Here is a 19,448-nt window from a genome sequence, read left to right as displayed (position 1 = left end):
AGTGGGGTGAGGTTCCTGGTTCTCTGTGCTGTGGTGTGTGCATGTGCTGGTTGAATCCTAGAGTACGAAGCCCAGCAGGCAGCTTTCTCCTCTCCTACAAGCCCTCGTGCGACCAGAGCATCCCTTGCAGCCATAGCAAAGGCAGGTTATGAGCCTTCCAGCCATGAGGCTCCCAGAACAGATGTTGTCTCGTCCCACTTTCACGCTACCCGTGGTTTCCTTTCCAATTTTTCTGAGTCACCTTTTTCACAAACGAGATTGAAAGAGAACGGCACGTCCATGGGGACAGGTTGGTTTTCACCTTCCATGCTGTCTGGCACATTCTTCTTCGGGAGTGTCTGGTCGGCATTTCTCCAGCATCTCTTCCCCATATCACATCTGTGCTTCTGCTCTCTGGGGTCTTCTTCGTGCCAGAGCAGAAGACAGGAGGTGAGCTGCTTTACTGACTGCCCGTGGAGAAAATGTTACGGTGGCCTCATTCCATGTTGAATGGATCCAGTCATTGCTCCACTTCCATTAAATATATTAGTGATGAATTTGGAGATCTCTTCCTTTCGCCTTCGCCTTCCTTCGCCTTCCTTCTCTCCCACCTCTGTCATAGCCATTACTGCAAACTGGTGCTGCAGCAGGATCTGCGGATAGCATAGCTGGATCAGGTCCCAGTGTGCCAGATGCTGCACAAATCATAGAATCATGAAGGGACCTTGAAGATCATCTCGTTCCAACCCCCCTGCCATGGGCAGGGACACCTCCCACCAGCCCAGGTTGCTCCAAGCCCTGTCCAACCTGGCCTTGAACACCTCCAGGAATGGGGCAGCCACAGCTTCTCTGGGCAACCTGCGCCAGGGGCTCACCACCCTCACAGTGAAAAATTTCTTCCTAATATCTCATCTAAATCTCCCTTCTTCCAGTTTGAAGCCATTCCCCCTCGTCCTGTTGCTCCCCTCCCTGATGAAGAGTCCCTCCCCAGCTTTCCTGGAGCCCCTTTAGGCACTGGAAGGGGCTCTAAGGTCTCCCCAGAGCCTTCTCTTCTCCAGGCTGAACCCCCCCAACTCTCCCAGCCTGTCCTCATAGCAGGGGGGCTCCAGCCCTCCAGTCCAGTAGTGTCATGGTGTGGCTATCACACAGCCCCTCTTACACTGTTATCACGTGGCTGCTTGTCTGAGCCCCAGAAAGCCAAAAAATCTGTTTCCCAGAATCTTAAGGCTAAAGCCTTAATCATCAGCCCAGGCTACTTCCTAGAGTCCTTCATCACTGCTGGGACCAGCGTTCCTCCTCACCCAGATGGTGGCTGTCACTCCCATTTTCATGCAAACAAGAGCTCTGGGACATGAGTTCCCCATCCGGGAGCATGCCAGGGAATCGCCCCAGAGTCCCAAGTGACTACTCCTGCTTGGTTTGGTCTCTGGATGTGCAATTTCTTTCTCTCTCCCTCTCTTTGAGAAGGCCGCAAGGCCCAAGCCATTCTTAGCCTGGCCAGGGAAGCAGAAGAGGGGTGGAGAGAAAGGCACCTTGCATGGGGTGAATTAGCAAGCTGTCCAGTTTCGGTAGATTTGCTTATGCCGTGGAGGCAATCTGTCTATCCAGGCAGTTTCCAGGGTTGGAACTAGATGATCTTTAAGGTCCCTTCCAAATTTAACCATTCTATGACTGCTGCTCAGCTCCCCGTGCCTTGGGAAGTTCTCTGGGGACCAAGCCCTGCTCACAGCCACCGTGGGAGAGAGGGTGGGATGTTGTCCCCTGGCTTCTCCATTTGTGACCTTATGGCCAGAGCGCGGTCGCAGGTGAAGCGGGTGCTCCGTGCCCTGGTGCAGAGATGTCCTGCCTGCAGGTGTGAACATCCCTGTGGGACCCCTGGGTGCCTTGGTCCAACAGATGCCTCGGACAGGGTTTCTCAGTGCCTGGATGAAATGAGGAAGAGAGGAGTGACAGACCTGGGCAGGTCCCAGCACGTGGGGAGTGGAAGAAGATCCACCAACACATTTCCAACTTGTAGTATCTGTCAGTGTCTGCTCAAGACTGACCATTTCAAGGCTGCACCAAAGCACAGCAAGCCACTATGGTCGGCGTGGACTTGTTGGGGTCCTGGCAGCAAAGAGGGATGGTTTGGGCAGTAACTATGGCAGTGGCAGCAGATATAGGGGACCCACCAGTAAGGCTACTTTAGGACCTGCTTTGGTAGGACAACCACAGCAAAGGGAAGGAACTGTCATGGCAGTGCTTTGATTTGGCGGTGGTGTTGCTATAGTTGTGCTGGTGGTGGCTGTTTTTCCCAGAAAGCACATCATGGTGGGAAGAAGCCATCTCAGGTGTCTAGTGCCACTGGGAAGTGCCTTGCTTGAGCTGGGAAGCTGTACCCCCAGGGAGCCTAGAGGAGATGCCCAGAGCTCCCCTGATACCAGGACTCGCTCAGAGTAACTTCATCTCGGTCTAGCCCTGGCAGAAGACGTAGCATCAGAAGAGGGGTAAATCCTGAAGGATGCTGCCAGGCGGCGTTGGTGGGCCCCCTGGGGCAGGAGCAAGGTGATGGGTATAGATAGGAGACGCCTGCTGCTTAAAATGAGCCCCATACTGGTCCCACCAAGCCTTTGTCATCCTGTCTGGGTCAAACCCCTTGAGTAAGAGTGAGGTTCCTCTCCTCCGGCTGACTTTGGAGGAGCTGCGTAATGAATACGCGTATGTAAATCTCTACCTACAGGTCCCTGAACTTTTGGCAGCAGATAGGAATTAAAGGGTTTTTTTGTTTGTTTAAGGATTGATGAGCTGCAGGTGATGTTGCTCGCTTAAACCTTTTCCATCGCTTAATGGAAGGGATGCAGTGTCCACTGGCAAATTGAACAAATGCTCTATAGAGCACCTAAAAAGGGATGTGTGTGTGTGTGTGTGTACACGCTGCAGAGCGGGAGGGCACATAGACGTGAGCGTTAGCATTTCTAAGAAATAGCAATTCTCCTTTGGAAGCCTAAGTGAACACCACTTTCCGGGAGTTGCCTAATTTAAATCATTTTTGCTCTGTTTTGTCCTATCCATTATTTCCAGCTGTCACGTTAAGTGCCACGAAGACTCTTCAAGAGGCTTCTTTCTGCTTCCCTCTAATAATTCCAGAAACAGGCACTGGTCCCTTTGTCCGGGGCTCTCTCTGATGGCTCTCAGCGTTCAATTTGCTGGAGAGGAACCACTTTGTGGAACAATGGGACAATCAGCGCTGCGGCGGCTCAAGTGCTGCCATCCTGCCCTTGAAGAGGCAGGAGAGGAGTGAGGTGGAATCGTGTTTTGGCCATCACAGTTAATGACTTATAGGAAAAGCTTTGGTGGCAGCTCAACAAAGGTGATCCTGGCTTGCAAAAACAGATGCTTGCATTTCATTTGCTCCAAAATTTGTTGGGGTTTTCACGATCCTTGGTGCTCAAGGAGAGCACTAAGCTCTGGTCTGCAGGTCTGGTTTGGGACTTGGAGTCTGAGTCCAACAGGAGAGTCATAGAATCATAGAATGGTCTAGGTTGGAAGAGACCCTTGGGATCATCCAGTCCAACCATCTACCCTACTCTACAAAGTTCTCCCCTACACCATATCCCCCAACACCACATCCAAACGTCTCTTAAACACATCCAGGGATGGTGACTCAACCACCTCCCCGGGCAGTTGATTCCAATGCCCGACCACCCTTTCTGTGAAAAATTCTTTCCTAATGTTCAGTCTAAATCTACCCTGGTGGAGCTTGAAGCCATTCCCTCTTGTTCTGTCATTAATGACCTGTGAGAAGAGACCAGCACCAAGCCTTGTGTGTCAAGGCCAGGATGAAGTCCCGCAGAGATAAAGTGTTGCCTGACTTTCTTGGCTTGTTGAGGAGTATATAGGGTCCAGTGATGGGTCTTCCCATTGGGAGCAGATCCTTGGGGCAGTAAAGTACCTCTAAAGAAAAGGCTGGTGAAGCGTCGGGGACCTGTGAGTGCTGTGGATCCATCCTTGGCAGTCCTAAAGCAGACAAGCATCTCCTCTGCATCCCTGGGGATCCCTGATTTGGGCCAGGGGTGAATCAGAAGACTTGGGGGAACCGTATCCTGGTTTCTAGAGAGGAACTCACAATCTTGTACTGGAATGGAGGAACGGCAAGTGCCCCCAGTACCCAGAATACCCCAAAATATCCAGAACTCCATGTGAATCCATGCTGACTGTGTGCTAAGCTTTCCTTATTCTACTCCAGCTGCTGCCCTCAGCTTTACCCGTCTGCCCATCTCCTGCCCCTTGTGCCATCCGTTACTGGTCCAGGCCTGCGCTCCCAGTCACACATCTCTCCTTTAGAAATTGCCGTTGCTGAGTGGCTCATGGCAGCTAAAAGTACCCTAAATATGGCTAAAAGTACCCTAATGATGCTTCACTGGGGGCCAGAAGACTATTTCTATCAGTTGCGAACAGCTCTGCGACAACCCTTTTCTAGAGATATTAAGGGAAAAGAGGTGTAAAGGTGGACTTTGATGTATTTTTGAGGAACTCCTTCACGCATTGCCTATGATTGCTTTCTCGTCCAGCCCTCTGGCCCTGCATGTGATGTGAAACTCATGAAACTTTTTAAGGCACTGACTTCAGGAATGAAAAAAAAAAAAGTTTAAAAAACAGCTATTAAAAAAAAAAAAAACCAACCCCGTTGGTGTAAAGTGATTTTTGCTCAATCCCAGGTTCATAAAACCCCACTAAAAGTGGGTTTTGTCTTTGGGGAAATCCCCGTGCAAAATATCCCCTCGTGCGTGAATACACCCGGGTGCTTTCCATGAAGCCGCAGGTCTGGAACTGGGTGGAAAGCTGAAAATCTGAGGAAAACTGTCATAACAAAATCTGGGCTCGTTTAGCCCATGTGGTTATGGAAAGAAAAATTGCAAACCGGACCTCAGAGCTCTCCCAAAGGAAAAGAAAAGAACTCAATGTGTTTACAAGGAAAAAAAAAAAAAAAAAGGAAAAAAACCCAAACCACCAAGCTTTGTGTTGAGGGCAACCTCGTGACTTCGGGATGGTCTGCGAAGCCGAAACCGTGGTCGAGGAGAGAACTCGCCCTCCGGCTTTTCTTCGGAGGCAAGGAAGGTGGATTGTTTTCCGGCGATGAAATTTCCTATTGAAAAATTGAATGCTTCCTTCTCGCCCTTGTGAATGGGACGCCCGGGAAGCGGAGCACGCTGGTTCCAATTACCGGCCCAGCGAGGCCGAGTGCTGCAGTTGGGCAGGAATTTATACCTTTTCATACGTACTTGAAAAGATAAAACATTTTTTTTTTTTCCCTCCTTCTTCTTTTTCTTTATGTATGTAATGAATTCAAAGCAGGAGCCCAGCCAGCCAAGCTGCCTTTGATTTGTTCTCATATTAATATTTTATGTCTGAATATGTGCCTAATCGCTCAAATTAGTCAAACTTGCTACCTCTGTTGGGCCAAAAAAATTGGTCCTGAGGAATGCAGGCTCATTCCTTGCTCCCCTTCCCGTCATCTCTAGGGGTGGCTTGTTTATGTCTGGGGTTTTCTTGGAAGAAGACCTACTTGGGAGCACGTCTGCAGGGGAAAGCTCAGAGTGGTTAATAGCAATCCTAACCTCAAAGTGGCCTCACAAGATCATCAAGAAGGTAAATAGCATTGTGGGTGTATGAAGAGGAGGGTTGCTTCCCTTCAGTGGTGTGTCCCACACACATCAAATGCTGTAGAGTTGATTTTTGGCTATCCCAGAGAGTTGCTGCTCCACCATTAATGCCCAACGTTTTCTCTTGCCTTCTGGGCAAGATTTCCGGGTGGAAAAAGATGTTTCTTGAGATACATTGGTGTATGAGTGACAGGGAAGGCAGGCAGGACCACTGTCCATCAACCATGAAGGACAGGGGTGTCATTAGAAACCGGAAGGGGCTCAGGAGATCAAGCGCTTGATTCCCACCTTGGACACAGCTTTTCTGTGCAGCGTGTCTTACGTGGTGTCCAGGTGACACTTCCCCACCAGTAAAATGCCTCCCACGTGTCCGTCCCACCCATTTGAGCTGGGAAGTCTTCTGATGTGTCTGTACAGTGCCTGAAGTTCGATGATGCTGCCCTTGCTTGTGGCCATAATTGACCTGCAAACCAAATACTCATGGTCAGAGTGGCAAGAAATGTGTGATATGAGGCTCTTGGTCTAACAGATTGTGATAAGACCAGTTTCCAGCAATGGGGATTTCCTCATCCTGTAGTGGTGTGCTTGTTCATTAATCCCAGTGGGTCATCCAGTCTCTCCTGAAGCCCACGCACGCTTGCTCCCGCAAGCCCTTCAGCAAGGAGCTCTGCAGATCCACCATCTGCTGCAGGGATCATCTGTAATCTGTAATATTTCATCATCAATCATCATCATCAATCATCATCATCAATCATCAATCATCATCAATCTGTAATATTTATTACAGATTTCTTGTTTTAAGCATAAAAGTTTCCTGCAAATTTTCCATGCTGGCTCCAGCAGATTAAGACACAACACCTTTCCCCAACAACTCACCCAAAACCTGACAGATCTACAAACATGGAAATTAATATGTCAAAGCTTCTGTAACACGGAAGATCATTGAGTGTAATTCAGCAAGCCAAATACGACTGCTGAAATATTCTAACCCAAACCAAGCCAAAAATAAGAAGTCCTAATAAAAACAAGTGATCTCACTCCATACATCAGTGCATATATACAAAGTGTTAAAATTGCATAGGGCTATCTTGAATGCCGAACTCTCCTATAAGGCAGAGACAAACCCACCCACTTCCAACATTTTGCAACGGGACATTTCCTCTTCAGGATTGACTCAACTCTGTTTCCTGGGTGCTAGAAGAGGTGGAGTGGACGTGGTATAGTATTCAGCCACTGCAGCGGAAATTTCCAAAACTAAGCAAGCCTAATCATTGCATTCTATCTCCTACATTAAACAAAAAAAAGACAACTTAAGTACTTTCTCTTTGTCAATATTATTTTTCATCTCCCAACAGGAGCATTTTGCTCTCTGTTTCCTTGTCTTCAACCTCCTGCTGACTTAATTTGGTGGCCTTAGGTGAATGAAGGCAACCTGGCAGTAATCGTAAGATGGCACAGTTGCCCATCATAGCAGTTGACCCAATCGATGGCTTGTGTCATTATAAAGCTGTGAAGAACCAGTCTCCTCCAGGCACCCCAGTAGAAGGGAACTGGGAGGGAGCAGAGGCACTGGTTTTAGGGACTCACCCTGAGCAGTGGTCTGTACGTGTAGAACATCATGGGACATAGTATGGCTCTCGGAGGGTAAAGGGGGCAGGTTGCTGAAGGGGGCAAGAGAGGGAGTGGAACATAACTGGGACATAACCGTCATAACAACACGCTGTAAGTCCCATTTTCCATTCCAAGTATTGAAAGAGGACAGAACTGCTGAATCCAGGTGTCGGGATGGGCTGGAATCACCTGGCTGCCTGGTTTATTTCTACAGGGACCTGCACTGGTGCTCCTCATCTAGACAAAGCCATGAGGAGCATCAGCACTGCTTGCCCTTCCAGGACCCCTTCTCCCCCTGTGCGGGCAAGGGTGGCTGGCCCAATTTTGAGGCAGCGCTGGCTGTAACCGGTGCTAGCTGTAGTGTCACCTAGAGGTCTTCAAGCAGGATCCCTGCTTTCCTACGGGGTGGCACAAAGCCTCAACGGAGCCAAAGTTGGCCCTAAAGAGATGGTAGTCGGAGCCAAGGGGTGGCAGGTAGATGTAACTAGGTGGAGGAGAATGAAAAAATAACGATCCTGGAGCAGCCGCAGGAGGTGCGGAGGTCCCACCACACAAAGAGCAGCTTCTAGTATATGGAAATGTTGCGTATACCTCTGCGGGGTTGCAAAAGATGCACGTTGTTCAGTTGCGTTGTTGGGAAATAGTACACCATCGTTAGGAGCGAGCTAGAATGGGAACACCTGGAGTGGCAGAGTTAAGGGTGATTAGGCAGCCCGGCCCTGGTGTTTCTTCACTTTGGAGAGCTACCCGGCATGATTTCATCATAGATTTCTATACAGCTAATCGGCACATAGTTTGATATGCAAATGAAACCATCATAAATATCAGAGAAAGATTTTAAAGCTGTGCTTTCCACCGTCACGCCACAATCCTTGCTTTTCTGGTCAGTCTAATCTACTCGATTACTCCTTTCATCATCTTGTGTTTTGGAGACGTGGTATCTCTTTCAAAGAACATCTGTCAGACATATATCAATTAGTTCATTTTTCTGCATGGAATGAAAAAACAAGGGTGGGGAACCCAGAGCCCTGAGGGTCAGACGCGGTGCGTGGCCAAGTAATTATTTGGAGACAGTTGAGGTTGTTCAGCCTGGAGAAGAGAAGACTCCAGGGAGACCTCGTAGCTGCCTTCCAGTAGCTAAGGTGGGCTAAGAAGAAAGATGGGGACAGATGTTTTAGCGGGGCCTGTTGCGATAGGACAAAGGGTAACGGTTTTAAACAAAAAAGAGGATAGATTTAGACTAGATAGAAGGAAGAAATTGTTTACACCGAGGGTGGTGAGACACCGGCCCAGATTGCCCAGAGAGGTGGGAGATGCCCCATCCCTGGAAACATTCCAGGTCAAGTCAGACAGGGCTTGGAACAACCTGGTCTAGTTGAAGATGTCCCTGCTTGTGGCAGGGGGGGTTGGACTAGAATGGCCTTTGAATGTCCCTTTCCAACCCAAACTGTCCTGATTCTATGATTCGTGTAATTCTGCAGTAGACTGCTGGTGGGTCCTAAAGATTTCCAGAAAATACATCATTTTCCCCCACGTACCCAGCCAAATGATCACAAAACTGCCCGGAGGAGGAAGGGAAAGGATGCTCATCATCAGCTGTCGATCTGGTAAAACACCGTATATCACGAGATTCACGGTAAAGTCATGACAGGAACAGCGCCAGGCTAAGGACTTTTGTTGGGGCTCATGGTGGCTCGTGGTTTCTTTGCCTTGCCCCATAAAATAACAGCTGCCGAAGCGGCGGTGCCGAGGTCCCATCTCTCTGTTCTCATACCTCCGGCCGCTTCTGCTTGAATTATTCGCGTCGGGTAAGTGATCTGCAAACAGCTCCTGTGATCTCCCTCTGATCTGCGAGCGCGCGCGCGAGACTCACCCCTGCTTAGGTCAGGGCGTTTTCATGTTTCCTTTTTCGCGGCGGGGAGTCCGTGGGAATCTCCGCGTCGTTCACCACCTCTTTCTGATTAACCCAGCCATATATTTATTATTTACGCCGTACGATTTGTCCGGCTGTCCCCGGGCGTGCGGTATTATCACCGGATAAGCGAGAGGACTCCGTGCAAACATCTGCAGCTTTCGCTTGACAAATCCTGTTGTAGAAATAATATCGAGGAACTGCAGAGGCACTTGTAGGGCAGATGTCCTTGTAAGCGAAGGCGGTGCTGCCAGCTTCTCCCCCAGCGTAGGATGCATTTCACCTGCATGTGCGTCTCAACGGGGCTTTTCTGGGCTGTTTTTGAGATATATATATATATATATGTACGTTTTATGTGTGTGTTTGTTTTCCACAAGCTCTGCTCTGTGTTGATTTTAATCTTTCAGAACGTGTTCTGATTTGGTCCTGGAAAGAGGTTTGTAAAACCAGTGAGAAGGGCAGTTTATGGTCCGGCAATCGGCAGGTGTCCCGTTGACTTTGCAGTCCATATCGTTAGTAAAACGCGCCGTACCCCCACCTCTGCCAGCACACCCACCCCGGGGATCTGCCCCTCCACTATCGTCTGCTTCATCCCAGCGCGCTGCGGTAAACCAGTCCGCGTTTTGGGATGAGGACCGGGATGCTCCAGGAGCCCGTTTGCCAAGCAGAGCTGGAACTGATGTTCCGAGCAAGGCAAGGCTCAGCGGAGAGACAGGGACCCCAAGGTCCCCTTCCCCACTTGAGGGGGTTGCTCTGGGTGAAGAAAGCTCGGTTTAGGGTACCTTCACCCCTTTGGGTGAAAAAAAGCGCCATTTAGGGTCCCTGCTTTTCTACAGTACCCCTGAGGAGGACGCGTGCCTTGCCTAGGGTATCCTTCACCCGCGACATCACCGGAATACAGCAGTGAGTTTGTTAAGACGTCCTGCCTCTCTGCATTCGGGAAAGAAGATTTTTCTATTAAACCTTAGGGAAATTACTGGCCTTGTTAACTAGCGCAGAAGTAACGAACCACAGCGGGGTTACTCGAGAGATTTGGGTCCTGGCTTGGTAAGACTGCATTGTTTCTTTAAACGAGGGAAATAATTTAAGCAAACAAATGAACAAAGAATTTCTGGAAATTAAAAAGTACGGGACGAATGGGACGATTTGCTCATCTTCCGTTTAATAGGAGCAGCGCAGGGAACAATTGCGTGGTCGACCTCAGAAATCTATCCATGGTAACTAGTCACAGGAGAGAAAAATAGACAGCCTGCCACCAACTTGGTATTAAAGTTATATTTTCCATTTTTTTCCACGGTTGTGGGCCAGTCGGGGACTTTCCATGAGCAATCAGCGTGGCAGAAATCCCCTTCTGCTTTGTAGCAGCTGCCACTGCTGAGCAATGAAAGGTCTGATGCTGGTTTTGGCTTTAGTTGGGTTTTGGTCCCAGTTTCCAGTGGGGTGGACCCTTCCTGCCGAACGCATCCCGCTGGACCAGGGTTATGGGCGGGTGATGCCCCCTTATCCCTTCCACCCCGCGGCCAAGGCTCGTTTGTGATGGGGTCTGGTGGAGGAACCTCACCTTTGGTTTCATCACCTCTACAAGGTGCTGGATGTTAAATCCCGGACTGGCTTTGGGGTCTGTGCAAGCCCTGCGTGATCCGTGTAGCTCTGGGCAAGTCCTGCAAGAGTCTGGAGGAAGGACAGAAGGACGCTGCCAGGCTGGAGTTCATCCAAAAAATAAATAAACCAAAAATACTGGGCCTTCGGACTCGATCGTCTGTTCCTCAAAAGACATTTTTGGAAGGGATCACTCTGCTTTTGTTCTTCCATTAGGCAAGGGAGGAGAGAGCATTGTTTTCCTCCCCTCATCCGTTCCCCTTATAGGGGAAGAAGAAGGAGGACTTGGCCACCCCGGGCTGAGCGTCTCGGGGGACCTCCCAAAACAAAGGGCTGTAGGGAGAAAAGTGCCGTCATCCTGTCCCCGGCATCCTCTTCCCTCCCTTCACCCCGCTCTTGGCACGGCCGTGCTCGCCCGGGGCTAGCGTGCCGCGTGTCACTGCCAGCCGGCAGGGAACACGGAGGGGTGTTCCTCGGCTTCCTCCCTGGAAACCCGGCAAACTTCTCTTATCTCCAGGTTTATCGCTTCCCATAGGCTTGGGCAAGGCAACCCTGGAGTTTTTCTTCTGCCAGGGAGGGGTGTTAGCTCCAGGACGGCATTGACAGCACACGTGTCCACGTGTGATGGCTTCAATAAAGCAGTACCCCTGAGAAACAGCATTTTGGTGTTCTTGGGTGCAGACCAAAGCTTCATCCCGGTGTAGTTTCTCTCCCGTGTGCTGCAGGCATCCATCCCCGATCTGCAGAGGAAGCCTCTGGGTTGGAGAGCACCTCTCCAGCCATGGTCTGCGTGATCATTGCGGTAGTTCCCCATACGGGGCTGGCATGTGGAGCTGGGATGTTTTTGTGAGTTTTTTTTTTTTTTTAATTATTGGTTGCCTAGGTTCTTTACAAAAGACTCGACTAAGACCAACCTGTCTTGTTTTGCCCAGGCTCCAAGGCTGACCCTGCTGAGAGCCCCCCGAGATACTGAACTCTATGGGAGTGGAGACCACTTGACTGCACTCGGCACCTTTCAGGATCAGGCCCTAGGTAATTATGCTAATTCTCTGCCTGGATGGTGGGTGAAATTTGATGTTCTGGGCTATGTGGACCATATGAAATGACGTTCCTAGTTGTCCATCCCATGAATCTGTGGATTGGTTCCCCCCCCCCCCCCCCCCCCGAAGGTTGTCACTGTGTAGATCAGCGGCTTGACACTACGATAATAACAATAATAAATATATATAATAAATAATAAATATAAAACAATATATCTCCTTTGCTTCCGGGGGGGGAATCATAGAATCACAGAATGGTTTGGATTGGAAGGGACCTTTAAAGGCCATCTAGTCCAACCCCCCCGCCATGAGCAGGGACATCTTCAACCAGATCAGGTCGCTCAGAGCCCCGTCCAACCCGACCTGGAATGTTTCCAGGGATGGGGCATCTCCCACCTCTCTGGGCAACCTGAATTGCTGGATCACCATTTTGGCAGTGGTCACCAGCTCTTCTGCTTGGGAAGTTGTGTTGGAGTTAACTTGCAGAAAGCTGTGAAAATAAACCAAAAAAAAAAAAAAAACCCCACCCAAAATGTTTTCACTGCCATCAGAACCGATCAAAGGCTTAAAATCTCAATATTTGTTGGCAAGGATGCTTGTTGGCAATATTCGTTGGCAAGGATGACCTGAGGTCAGACTTTTAAGAAGGGCTCAAAACCTGTGACTGCAGGAGCCCGCTTTTTAAAATAAATCCAGCAAGTATTTTCTGCAGAAAAAAAAATAAATTGTGAAAATCTTATTTAACCAAATTCACAGCAGCTGCGTCCTCTCCCCCGACCCTGGCCTTGTCCTTGTGCCTCTGAGAAACTTTAAACCTTTGCTCCAGGGTGCGTAGATGGAAATCAAAAAGCCTAAGGCCGAGCGGTGCTAGTAGGCTCCTGGTGGAGATGCGGCGTCAGCCCGCTGCCTTGCCCCGGTGGCCACGGGCAGGATTTGACCCGAGATTTGCTCTTCCAGCCCCCGAGGCCAACTCCAACTTGGAGCGTGAGCTTGAGAAGCGAGGATTTCGGGGGTGAGTTTTTGGAGTAAGAAGGAAGGCAGCAGGATGCCGTGGATGTTACTGGGAAGCACTAAGGATGAAGGATTTCCTCCAGGGTTGGCTTCTTGAGCGAGATGGTGTTCCCTACTGAATTCTCTCTGCTGGCAAAAGTATCGGTCAACGGAGGGTTGTAATTTTTAACTCCCTCTGTCAGATTCTCCCCCGCTCCCCAATAAATCGATTAATAAAACCCCAACTGATTTGGGCGGAGGCTAAAGCCCGGCTCCCGAGATGAGGGCGGCGTGGGGATCGTGTGTCGCTGGCTGCTCTCCCAGAGCATCCTCTCTCCGAGCGGGAACAGAGGGGCTATTCTCCATCCCTCGCAGCTCTGTACGGTGACATTTTCGGGACCCCGGCCTGAGGACTTTGACTGGGTTGTTTCCTGTTATGACAATCTCCATCTCAAACGCTCTATAACAGCATTGTGTGGGGAATTTTTTTTTTTTTTTTAAATAATAATAATCCACCCCGTATCCTTCTCTCTTGGATGTTGTGGTGGGCGGTGGGGAGCTGAGCTCATGTTTCCAACGGGGAGGGGGAAGACACGGATGGTGGAACGGGCTCAGAAAGTGAAAGGGAGGAAGAATGAAGAATGAGGAAGAAGAAATATGTTCACCGTCAGGGCTGCGGTGGGATGTTTTCCCCCATCCCCTCTGAATTTGGGGGGACGGGTTGCTTTCTCGGTGCCGAAGCTCACGTGCTCTGTGTTTAAACCGCTGCTGTCAAAGCTTGGAGAGTAACTAAAACAAAAATGTCTCGGGTCAAATGGATGTTTTTCCAATTGACCGGAGTGTAACGTAAATCCTGGGGAAGGAAATAACCCACCAAACATCCACCAGACCTGTGTCTGCGTCCCCCACCCCGGTGCCGGCTGCTGGTGGCGGGTCCTACTTGGACCTCCGACCCGGTGGCAGCATCCCGAAACGTTCTGCAGGCAGCATCCTCTCCCCAGTAAATTTTTGTGCAAATTTAACAGTGTCAGATCCAGATTTGATCTAGGTCGGCGATTAGGAGGATCGAGAGGTTGCTTCAGGTGAGCGGGGTAGGAGAGGAGACACCTGCCTGCTGAGGAGCCTGGGCTGGAGGCTCATCCTAAACCCCTACAACGCATCTTCAGCCAAGGGCTGATCTTTCCTGCTATAAATTCCGAGGATCTGGAGAGGCAACGCTCCCGGGGAGCGTCGAGGCAAGCGCGTCTCCGCTACCGCTTCGCCCCATCCCTTGCAAAGTGTGTCCCCCCCCGAGGTTTCGGCGTGGCCGATTGCTCTTCGATATGTTGTAACCTGAAAATAAGGATAGATGAAGGCGAAATGATCTGGGAGCGATGCCAAGGCAAAGGCACTGAATTATTAAGAGATCCGTATCTGGATAACAGATTTACGCTCTTCAACAACTTTTAAGAGAAAATACGGTGTTTGCAGGACCAGATTGGGATCGTCCTAAGCAATAGAGCTCTCTTTTTTTAAATGGTATTGCTTTTACTATTATTATTTTAATAATAGTAATAATAATAATATTTCCACAGTGAAGCCATATATGAGAATATTATTTGCGTAGGAACTGGAAATGAACCTGAAACGATCAGCGTATTTTTTAAAGGCACTTTACAAGTCACTCGGCATTGGAAAAGGTACAACTATCCGTCAAAGCAAGGCTTGGGGATAAAATAATTAGAAATCACACAACCATAGCAAAGGAAGATTAGCGCTAAAATTAGAAGCCATAAAGTTGTTTTTAGATTAGGCTGGAATCTGGGCAGGCTGTTTTATTGCACCGCGTTACTTAAGAAAATGCAAGGTGAATTGCCTGCATTCGGTTGTTTTGCAATGGAAATGCTGTCCCTAATGTTAGGTGGGATGATCTATGAGATAATTTTCAGGGTAAATCCTTAGGGAATGGAAGTATGAACCACCGTGAAAGATGACAATGTGCTAAAGGAGCTGGGTTCGGTGCTGGGCTCTTCCTCCCGCTCCCTGGGGATGTCATGGAATCCCAGAATGATCAGGGTTGGAAGGGACCTCTGGAGATCATCCAGTCCAACTCCCCTGCCAGAGCAGGGTCACCTACAGCAGGTTGCACAGGACAGTGTCCAGGCAAGTTTGGAATGTCTCCAGAGTGGGAGACTCCCCCACCTCTCTGGGTAATGTCCTGTAAGTTTGGTCTTCTCCTAGTTTTGTTTCACGTTTGTAGTGGCCAAATGCCCACATTGCATCCAGAAACTGTGGTGGGACAGCCAGGGTGGGTGTGGAAGGGTCTGCGCCCACAGGTGGTGTGGGTGCAAGTCGGAGCTGCTGAAGTCCCTGAACCGGGTCTTTGGGGACAGATAGCAACGTTAGATGGGGCATAGCCCGTGTGACTTCATCGCTTCGTATATCTGCTGGAGCTCCTCATGAGTGAACAGGAAGGAATCCTCTATCAGAGGAGGGCCCCCAAAATAATCGGAGGGTTGGAATTTCGCTCCTGTGAGGACAGGCTGAGAGAGTTGGGGTTGTTCAACTGGAGAAGAGAAGGCTCCAGAGAGACCTTATTGTGGCCTTTCAACACTTAAAGGGGGCCTGTAAGAACGTTGACCTTTAAAGCTCCCTTCCAACCCAATCATTCTATGATTGTATGATCCGTCGTAGAGGCTGTATTATATCTGGAAAGTGTGTAACGCAGTGGGACCCACCTTCACTCTCAGCTGGCGTCGGATCGTAGAGGTGCATGTCTCTCTAGTGCTGGTCTTCACAAGGATCTTCCGCTGTACTGGGCAGTGGATGGTTTTTTTGGGTCCTGGTGACAAAGAAGGAGCCAAAAGTATGTCCCATTTGGCACGCGAGGACTTGTGGTTTGATGGGAGCAGGACAGAGAGGGGGACAAAGAGGAGTAATATGGGACAGTTTCAACATCAAAAGTGGCTGAACAGACCTTCAGTCTGGAGGAGGAGCTGAGGAGGTATCTCAGTGGGGCATATAAGCTCTACGTGGTGTGGAGGTGGACAGGGAAGAGTTATTTGTTGTGTCTTGCAACACAAGAGCTAGAGAAAAAATGTGAAACAATTGGGCAGAGGCCTTAAAGAGAAGGACTTGCTTTTTTATAAAACACCTAATTAAACAGTGAACCTCACTGCCACAGGATGTTGCGGATGCTAAAAAGTGTAAATGGCTTCAAAAACCGATTAGGGAATTTGCAGACGAAAGGTCCATCAAGGGCTGTTAGCGCAGTGCTGCAGGTGCAGCCACCGAGTTGGAAAGCACCTCAAGCTTCTTGCTGGCCATCTGGAGGATATACCCGGAGAAGTACTCCATGTGCCCCCTTTCATACACCCCTTGGCCACCCTCAGAGTTGACATTTTGGGCTGGAGGACCTCAGGCACCAGCTCTGGTGTTGAACCCAATTCGTGCTGGTGGAGGACAAGGACAGCCGTGTCTGCTCTCCCTCTCTGCTGGGCTTCCCGTGACAAATGCATGCCTATACCTGTAGATCGGACATCCCAAACTGGGCCAGCTGGGTATTGTGGGGTGTGATATTCCCCGATATATCAGCAAGCCTTCCCCTGCGAGTTGGCTTACTCCAGCATGCCTGGCCAAGGCAGGATCACAGGTCTGGATGGGTTAAGATCCTGCAGTGAGAATGTTCTACCACCAAATTCCTCCTAAGTCCCGAGCGAGCATCTCAAGAGGGTGCAGGGTAGGGAGGAACCAGCACGCTCCATGTATGAATTCCTTTGGAGAAAAAGTGTCTTGATGTTAAGAAGCTTTCTGATATAGTTGGGAAGGTCTAACATGAGCAAGAGGTTAGGCACATCCAGTGGTTTTCACCATGGAGGTGGCCTGTCACCTAGAGAAAGGTGACTTCTTCGGTGCTAAGTGCCTTGAAACGGGGAGTGGGGGATTTCTGGGTGAAAAAAAAACCTGAACTTTGTGGGATGTGCTGCCTAAATATGGCTGCCACTGGGCAAATCCCTTCGCCCGGTCCCAAGGTGTCTGGGTTCCCTCCTGGCCAGGAAGCGCCGGCCCTGCTGTGACCACCCGCAGCATCTTGTCGGCACGTGCATTTCCCGGTGCCTGCGACGGGAGAGTGGAGTCAGCGGACTGCCTGCTCCCCCCGAAACACTCCCCGCCGCGCCTCCAGCTCGCTGAAAGCAGGACAACTCCTCATCGACTCTTTGTAGCCCAAGAACAGAGCCTTGGAAAAGTCCGGCAGCGGGAACTTTACTAATTCCGACTAATGACTCCGAAATACTGACTGAGGGGAACAATTGGGCACCATCAAAAGGCGCAGACAAAAGAAATGCACTGTATTGTAATAGCAAACGGAGCTGAATTTGGTCTGATGGAGTACCTTTCATATTCAGAGCATTTCAAAGCCCTTTTGCAGAGTAATGAGCTGCACGCTGACAGCGGGGACGGTTGAGCGGTCTTTATGTGCCCAACAATAGCTGGCACGGCCAGCAGAGAAGGACCTGCTCATGGTGGGAGAGGGGATGGTGACCGGGATGCTGGGGTTATCCTGCGCTTTCCTGGGTTTTTTTCAGTGCCTTTAGATCTCTAGCTAGCATTTGGATGGGCATTGGAGGCGATCAGGCAAGACCTGTTGGCCTTTCGAGACTTAAAGGGGGCTTATAAGAAAGATGGGGACAGACTTTTTAGTAGCACCTGTAGCAACGGGACAAGGGGTCATGGTATTAAACTAAAAGAGGGGAGAGTCAGACTGGCTAGAAGGAAGGAATTGTTTATGCTGAGGGTGGTGAGACACCGGCCCAGGTTGCCCAGTGAGGCGGGAGATGCCCCATCCCTGGAAACATTCCAGGTCAGGTTGGACAGGGCTCTGAGTTGAAGATGTCCCTGCTCATGGCAGGGGGGTTGGGCTAGATGACCTTTAAAGGTCCCTTCCAACCCAAACTACTCTATGATTTTATGATTTTATGAAGATGTGGCTGTGATTCCTCTGTTGCCCTTGCGTTGCTTCTGTGTCCATAGATCACTTGTGCCCACTGTGTCTCCATCTGGCAGCAGTCCATTAGTGCTGTGGGTTGGGCATGCCGGGGAAACGTGGGAAAAATGGGATTTGTTTTGGAAGGGGCAGAGGGGGTTGAGGCACCCAGGGCAGTCTGTGAGATGGGATTATTCTTCTTGGAACTGTGCAGGACTTCCTAGGTGTACCTATGGATCTGCTCATCTTGGCATTGCTTAGAGGGTCAGGCGGCTTGGCCTGGAGGACTGGGAAGGTCTCTCCATGCACTAGCTTCCAAAACACAAGTGACTTAGCTACTTCGTCCTCCCAGGAGTGCAGTAAGGTCAGTGTCTGGTCCTGTGGTTTTGCCTGTTCCCATGGACCCCCGGGTCTTTCATGTGTAGGTCTGTCCTCTTGACGGGCTCAGTTTCTCTTCCCTTCTTTTATCTTTGGGGAAACAGAGGTTGAGAAACACGTTGTGACTCACATGAGAAGCCCTTGGCACAGCTGGGAATCGACCTTGGCCTCCCAGGTCACTGGCTGGTCCTCTAATCTTGCGGTCTCCATGACAATTTCGTGAAGACCCACAGACCACTTCAGCTCTTTAATTTCGGCTAAACCAGAATAGCATCGCCACAGCTGCCTGAGCAGATCTCTCGGTCCCGAAACCATTTCTGTGGCAGGGATGTTTCTTGCCCCTTGTGAGGAGAGGAAAAGGTTAATTGCATTTTTTTTTCCTTTTTTTTTTTCCTTTTTTTTTTTTTTTTTGGAAAAGAGGAAATAAATGTACCTACCCCACCCTAAGGGGACCGCACAAATCTGTCAGCCCTTGACGGGTGGGGGCAGGCAGCTGGGCTGCGTTAAGGAAATAGCCCTTGGGAGGGAAGGGGTTGGGGGCATGGGTGGGAGGGAAGGGGTTGGGGGCATGGGTGGGGGGGGCTTGGCCGCCTGCCTGGTGCTGCAGGCAGGGAGGGGGATGCTCTACCGGGCTATATTTGGAGAGCCCAGGCTGTGACGTTCTCTGCAGAGCCGTGGGGATTTGGGATGAGTTAATCTTACCCGGGGTTGGAATCAAAGATCTGCAGCAAAGCCTCTGGTTTGGGGTTAGAACATGAGCTCCGAGGTGAGGAAGGAGATCTTGGACCTTCTCCTGTATGACCTGGGGCCTTCACTACACCAGATCCTTTTTAACCGAGATAACCAAATTCCGGCAGCCTCCTGGCTTCGCTGGAGGACCACGCTGGGTTGGCGTTGGGTTTGTCTCATCTCCCCCATCCCAGAAGAGAAAGGAAGATGGGAAGCAGACCGAGATGTGTTGGAAACCTGGATTCTCCTCCCTTCTCCATCTGCGTTTCCGTGCCGCCTGCGCTCCAACTGGGTCGGGCTGATGTCATGGCAAGGCTTCCTCTCGCGGGCTGTCATCCCGCAGTGGGGATTTGATGGTGTGCAGATGGCTTTGCTGTTTCCCTTCCCAGCTGAGGCTGACCGGTGGTGCTTTCCAAGCAGGGGTGTCTCAAGGGGCAGGTTGAGCGGCAGCGGTAGCAGAGGCAGGTTCTCCACGATGACCCAACCTTGTGTGGGCATTTTGGTACCGCTTCTGAATTTAATGCTCAAAGGAATATACAAAGAGCTAAGATTTTAAGTTTCTCTGGGAGCTGATTGCCATAAAGTCTCCTGTGGTAGAGCCGTAA

Source organism: Vanellus vanellus, assembly GCF_965231255.1.
Source record: "Vanellus vanellus genome assembly, chromosome: Z".
Lineage (NCBI taxonomy): Eukaryota > Metazoa > Chordata > Aves > Charadriiformes > Charadriidae > Vanellus > Vanellus vanellus.
This window is presented reverse-complemented; position numbering follows the sequence as displayed.